Source organism: Cibotium barometz, chromosome 30 (assembly GCF_041138505.1).
Source record: "Cibotium barometz isolate CiBa-2024 chromosome 30, ASM4113850v1, whole genome shotgun sequence".
Classification (NCBI taxonomy): domain Eukaryota; kingdom Viridiplantae; phylum Streptophyta; class Polypodiopsida; order Cyatheales; family Cibotiaceae; genus Cibotium; species Cibotium barometz.
The window spans coordinates 17,002,963-17,009,931 of record NC_141075.1 but is presented as its reverse complement, the minus strand read 5'-3'; positions in this window follow the sequence as shown (position 1 = coordinate 17,009,931).

Genomic DNA, 6,969 nt, shown 5'->3' with positions numbered 1-6,969 from the left:
TCTCTGCTAGCTGGGGAGTAGTGAATCGATTCGGCTTGTCACCCCAACTTGGTAAGAGATCACCTTTTTGAAGAATTCTTTACCCTGCCAGTCGGGGTTGGTTATTTGTGCTAGCTCATGTCCTCTCTTGGTAAATAGTGCGTCCATCTCTTCGAGGGCGTCTGTGAAATTATTTTTGAGCACGTCTACATTTTGATTGTACTCTATACTCCCTCATTCAAGAAAGCCACTAATCTTCTTTTGGTATGTGGCATCAAAATTAGACTCTGCAATATATATTTCTATTTTGGAAACATCTAATCAAAATATGACTTTATTGTAGGGTATTTTTGAGGCGCTTACATAACTTGAACACTAATTGAGATAGGAGTTCCATGGGAACCTTTAGCCATTTAGATCTATTAGGCCTCTAATGTGTTAGAGCTTTCTCTACCCATGCACGATCCTCATCTCATTTGATAACAACAATTGTGGATTAGCTAGCCCCGCACGTTGCATCATGAATATGTCATGTATACTTGTGTTTGGCATATGAATGCTAGTCACCCTAGCATTTTTTCATGCATAATAAAATAAAATTAGTAGAATGATCACATATAAGATGTTTGTTTATTTTAATCACATGAATAATAAGATACAAATCAACTTAATTATTTATCATGTGCAGAACCATTAGGTGTTGAGATATCGAGCTCATCTAGTGAGGCAGTGGACACTGATGACCCACCTGGGGGATAGGCCCCCCACTTACAACACTGGCATGGTTGGTGAGATCATGGGTGATATGCGGCCAGTGGAATGACAGGTGTGTGACAGCTATTCTAGAGACTGGCTTAGTTATAGCGCCAGCTCATTTAGTTGGGTTCACACTATAGAGAATCCTAGTATGTATTTGGTTGAGTACCTTTCATATTGTGTATACTCTTATCTTTGTATATGGTGTGTTGAGTGTTGTCTGAAGAAGAAGAAGATTTTCAGCCTCTCACCTTGTGTGTTCTCTTTTAGGGTTTTGTGAGTGTGTGTGTGCTTGCAAGAGCTCAAGCTCTCTTCTCCCCTGCATCTTTTCAGGGTATCAGAGCCTGGTTCATGCTAAGGGCTGAGCTGCAAGCAAGAGAAGCACAGGAAGCGGTACGAGGGTAAGAGCTTCAACTACTCTTTCCTATTTGTGTTGGCGACTACACCCTTGTCGTTCGGGAGCTCTACGAGAGGCACCGGCAAACGATCTGATTGAGGAGCTTTCTTCGCGGGAGTAAAGCTATAGGGCAACTATACTGTCCTATCGAACTATTTTTTTTGGGCTAAAAATGCGTTTCGGGCGTGTTAGGACCTTCGTTTTTCGGAAAGCAGACGATTTTGAGCACTGCGGGTAAGTCATCGATTTTGTGTAGAACTTTGTTTTAAGAACTGCAGGAAGACAGATTGGTTGTGCAAACATTATGTGTGCTGCAAGGAGGTCAACAGTTGCCATTGGGTGTATGTATGCACATTGAGGTCACTGGTTGTGACATTTGAGTATAGTACAGTACTGCTGCAGAAAATACAGCAGTTTGTGCAAGACAAACTAGAGTGCTGTTTCTGGTAAATTTGGGTGTCTGGTAAGATGTCAAATGATGGCAAATTGTTGTTGAGAAGCTTGATAAGAACAACTTCCATGCTTGGAGGTTCAGGTTGACAAATTTCCTGATGGGAAAGGGTTACTGGGACTACATAGAAGGGTTACTGGGACTACATAGAAGGCGAGCATGAAGAGGCACCGGAGATACCGGAGATCAATCCGACTGCTGCAGATGTGAAAGAGTTCAAGGATTGGAACTAAGGAGCTAGAAAAGTTATGTATTTACTCTCTATCAGTATACAGGACACCATGATTGGGCACATACAAGATGCCAAGTCCCCCAAGGAGGCATGGGACACCTTGGTAAAACTCTATAAAACGAATACCAAGGCACGAAAGATACAGTTGAAGAATGAACTTCATATTGTGGAGAAAAAGAGTATGTCTGTGAATGACTATGCATTGAAGATCAAGGGTATTGTGGAATCCCTTTCATGTATTAGCGTTTCAATAGATGATGATGATAAGGTGGAAGTTTGTCTACGTGGCCTCGGGCCACAATACAAGGCATTCAAGACGTCTATTTCAGACTCGAGAAAACATTCCCAATTTCACAGATTTGGTGTCTATGTTGATTATAGAAGAGAAGAGCTTGGATAAAGGGTGAAGACTAATAGTCTTCACAAAACAAAAACAGTTCAGAGCAACAGGCCTTCTACACAAGTTCAGGAAGAGGACGAGGTAGAGGAGGCCGTGGAGATGACCAAGGAGGTGGCCGAACAGGTAATCAGAATTATGGCTAGCAGCAGCAACAAACAACAGTCCCAGAATTCACAAACAACAACAACACGTAGGTGGAAGAGGCCAATTCAGAGGCAGGGGAGTCAAAGAGGTCGTGGAAATTGGCAAAGGCAGTATAATGATACACGTGGATGCTTTTACTCTGGTAAGCCTAGACATATACAGGGGCAGATTGTTATAAGAAGCAGGCTGACATGCAAAATGGAAAATTGCAGCAAAACAATTATGCATCCTCGAGCAGAAACAATGAGGATAATGAAAGGTTGTTTGTTATGGAGCATGTCGTTAATGCCATGTCTGAAAATGTTGAAGCAGCACATAAAGATGATGTATGGTACGTTGATTCAGGGTGGAACGCATGACAAGTCATGGGGAGTGGTTCAAGGAGATGAAAAACCTTGAAAGGCCAGGTTTTGTGGAAACATGGGATGACACTGCTCATCCAATTGCCCATGTTAGAGATGTGTCATTGTCTATACAGGATGGCAAAGTGAAGTACCTTGCAGATGTACTTCATGTTCTGAACATAACAAAGAATCTGGTTTTAGTTGGCCAGATGATTGAGCAGGGTTTGCAGGTTCGATTTAACCCTGATGGTTGTTATGTTGAAGACTTTAAAGACAAGTGCAGGTTGGTTGCAAAAGAAAATAGAGTGGGCAGAATGTTTACATTGAATGTAAACATGCTTGAAGTGAGTGCTGCGAGATGTTTGCAAATGGTTCAGGAATTGTTGCAGACACAGACATTTGGCATAAAAGAATTGGACATGTGAATGTGCAGAGAATGAAGTCTATGCAAACTAAAGGAATTGTGATAGGGCTGCCAAAGTTTAAAGTTGAAGGTATGCAGAAAATATGTGAAGCATGCCAATTTGGAACGCAAACAAAGCATATATTTCCACGTTGACAGAAATGTGAGCAGAAATGCACTAGATGTTGTGAATTCAGATGTATGGGGTCCTACGAAGACCATGTCTATGGGAGGCTGCAGGTATTATGTGACATTTATTGATGATCACACAAGGAAAGTGTGGGTATACTTCATGAAGGAGTAGGTTGAGGTGTTCACTCATTTTTAAAATTTCAGAGTTATGGTTGAAAAGCAAACATGGAAATATGTAAAGTGCCTAAGGTCAGATGGAGGGGGAGAGTACTTCTCCAATGAGTTCTCTGAATTTTTGAAGAAGAATGGTATTCGGAGACAGTTTACATGCAGATACACTCCGAAGCAAAATGGAGTTGCTGATCGGAAAAACAGGCACATTGCTGAGATTGTGCGAGCATTGATGGGAGAGAAGAATATGCCGCATAGCGATTGGGCTGAGGCTGCTTCTGAACAGGACTCCAACTGCAGCCATACATGATGTAACTCCAAAGGAGAGGTTTACCTGGCAAAAAACTTGATTTATCTCATCTGAAAGTCTTTGGATGCATTGCATATGTGCATGTGCCAGATAAGATGAGAACTAAGCTGGATCTAAAAGCTAAAAAATGTGTGTTTATTGGATATTCCCTTGAGCAAAAGGGATACATGTGTTATAACCCTGCTACACGTGAGTTGAGGGTAAGCTGGGATGTTGTTTTTGATGAGATGAACAACTAGTATGTTGCTGAAAAAGAAGCTGTTGGGGCTGATGTGAGTGGAAATGTGGTTGCATAGAATACAAGTCAGCAACCAATCACAGTCTTTGAGTGGACCAGGAGAGTCCTCATCTAGTGGTTCAGTTGATAGACCATGGAGTGGCAGGCTGCATCATAATACCAGTCCTGCAAATGTGATTAGTACATCACATAAAGGCAAAGAGAAAGTGGTTGAGCCCCTTAGTATGCCTGACATTTTTGCAGGGCATTCTCATGTTGATGGAGAGTCTAGCGGCTTAGAGATGAGCCTTAATGAGGATCTTGGGATACCAGCTATGAGAACACCTATTTTGGGCAAAATGCAGCGTTCTGCATTTCCAAAGGATGGTTCTGTGCGGGCCACTCACAAATTGCAACTTGTACATAGTGATGTATGTGGGCCTATGCAAACTCCGTCATTTGGTAAACACTTGTACTTCGTGACTTTCATTGATGATTACTCAAGGCATGCATGGGTATATCCACTGAAGGCAAAGTTCGAAGTGTTTTTGTGCTTCAATTTTTTTTGCTTGTGGGGCTGAAAATGTATCCAATTGTACTGTGGGCACCCTCTGTTCTGATCGAGGGGGGGGGAGGAGTACATGTCTAAAGAGTTTGATGCATTTCTAGCTAGTCATGGGATAAAACACCAATGTACAGTGCCGTATACCCCTCAGCAAAATGGTGTTGCTGAGAGGAAAAACAGGTCACTTATGGAGATGGCACGATGTATGGTCAAGAGCCAAGCTTTGCAACATGCATTTTGGCTTGAGGCTATCATGTGTGCTGCATATGTACTCAACAGGTGTCCCACTAAGGCCTTGCAGTCTGTTACTTCATACAAAGCTTGGCATGGCAGAAAGCCTTCTATTGGTCACTTGCGTGTCTTTGGTTACTTGGCCTATGCTTTAGTGCCTGTGCAACAACGTAGAAAATTGGATGATATGCATTTTTGTTGGTTACAGTGCTGAGAGCAAGGGTTACAGATTGTATCATCCGCAGTCAAAGCGTATCTTGATTAGTCGAGATGTTGTTTTTGTGGAAGATGCTGTGCAGCCTTTGCTATCATGTACCAAAGAGACAGGTGTGAGCTCACGGGATGTATTTGATACGTTGTTGCCTCTATTTACAGGTGGGAATTCAAATGCAAGTCTTAATGAGGCAAATATTCAGCCTATGCAAATTTCAAACGACATCATAGATTAGCCTATTTCTGATGCAGATTTACAGGATGTAATTTATGAGGATAGGGCTGAAAATGAGCAGGCTAGAGGTATGCCTAAATGGCTGGTGCAAACCTTGCGTGATAGTAAAATTGATGCATCTATGTCTATTCGTACTCGTTCAGGTTTTCAACATTCCTTTTATGCATCAGATTGTTATGCTTTGGTTGGGTCTAGTATGTGTGAAGAGGAAGAACCTCTTTCATTTGATGAGGCACAAAAATCAAAAAATTGGTTCACTGTAATGCAAAGTGAATATGATGCTATAATGAAGAATGCTACATGGTCTTTGTGTGATTTGCCTATTGGTAAAAAGATCATTGGATGTAAGAGGGTTTTTAAGTTGAAACAAAAGCCAGATGGCAGTGTTGATCGCTATAAGGCTAGACTTGTTGTTTCAAAGGGTTATGCTCAAGAAGAGGGCATTGATTTTGATGAGACCTTTGCTCCCACTTGTCGTATGACTACCATTCGTAGCATTTGTGCATTGGTAGCTCATAATGGTTGGAATGTACATCAGTTGGACATAAAGACTGCGTTCTTGAATGGAGATTTGCATGAGGAGGTGTATGTATCGCAGCCTCGTGGTTTTGTTCAAAGAGGGCGGGAAAACAAAGTGTGTAGGTTGAAAAAGGCTTTGAATGGTTTAAATCAAGCTCCACGAGCTTGGTATGAAAAGATACATGCATATTTGACTGTACATGGTTTTCAGAATAGTCTAACAGAAAGCACTTTGTATGTTAAACGTGTGGATGATGTACATCTAATCATTGCTCTCTATGTCGATGACATGCTGCTCACAGGACCAAATGAGAGTCATATTGCTGATTTTAAGGCTGATTTGAATGCCTCTTTTGAGATGTCAGATTTGGGACATTTGCATCATTATTTGGGGATACAATTTAAGTAGTGTGATAGAGGTATTGCTTTGTGTCAGACAAAGTATATTGAGACATTGTTGCGGAGATTTGGCCTTGAAGACTGCAAGCCTATTGCTACTCCAATGGAGACAGGTTTGAAGTTGAGTCTTCATGATGTTGGAGATCACTTTGATGTCACACTCTATCAGACAGCTATTGGTTGCCTCATTTATGTATGCATTACGAGGCCGGACATTCAGTTTGCAGTCACACAGGTGAGCAGGTTTATGAATAGCCCAGGGTCTCAGCATTGGAAGTACGCATCTTTTGCTACTTGAGTGGCACCATACATCTTGGGTTGTTTTATCCCAAGGGGGGATCGTTGTCGCCAGATTTACATGCTTTTTTCGAACTCAGATTGGGTTGGTTGCTATGACACAAGAGTGTCCACAAGCGGTTTTTGTTTCATGCTCGGTAGCTCATGCATGTCTTGGTTGAGCAAGAAGCAACCTGCTGTGGCCACTTCTAGTTGTGAAGCTGAGTACAGGGCAGCTTTCACAGCAACGGTTGAGTGTGTGTGGCTCAGACGGCTTATGGCTGACTTGGGTGTTGTTGGACAGGAGTCTGCCACCTCTATCTACACTGACAGTCAGAGCGCATTGGCAGTTGCGAGAAACCCAGTTTTTCATGCTCGCAGAAAGCACATTAAGGTACATTATCACTATGTCAGGGAGAGACTCTCAGTAGGAGAGATCAGCTTGGCATATGTGCCAACACAGGACAACCTCGTCAATCTTTTCACAAAGGCACTTCCTCATGAGAAGTTTGAAGCTTTCCGCAAAGCTTTGGGCTTGCTCCCCTTTGTGGACTGATCTACTTTGGGCATGGCACTTCCCTATACATGAGTGCCA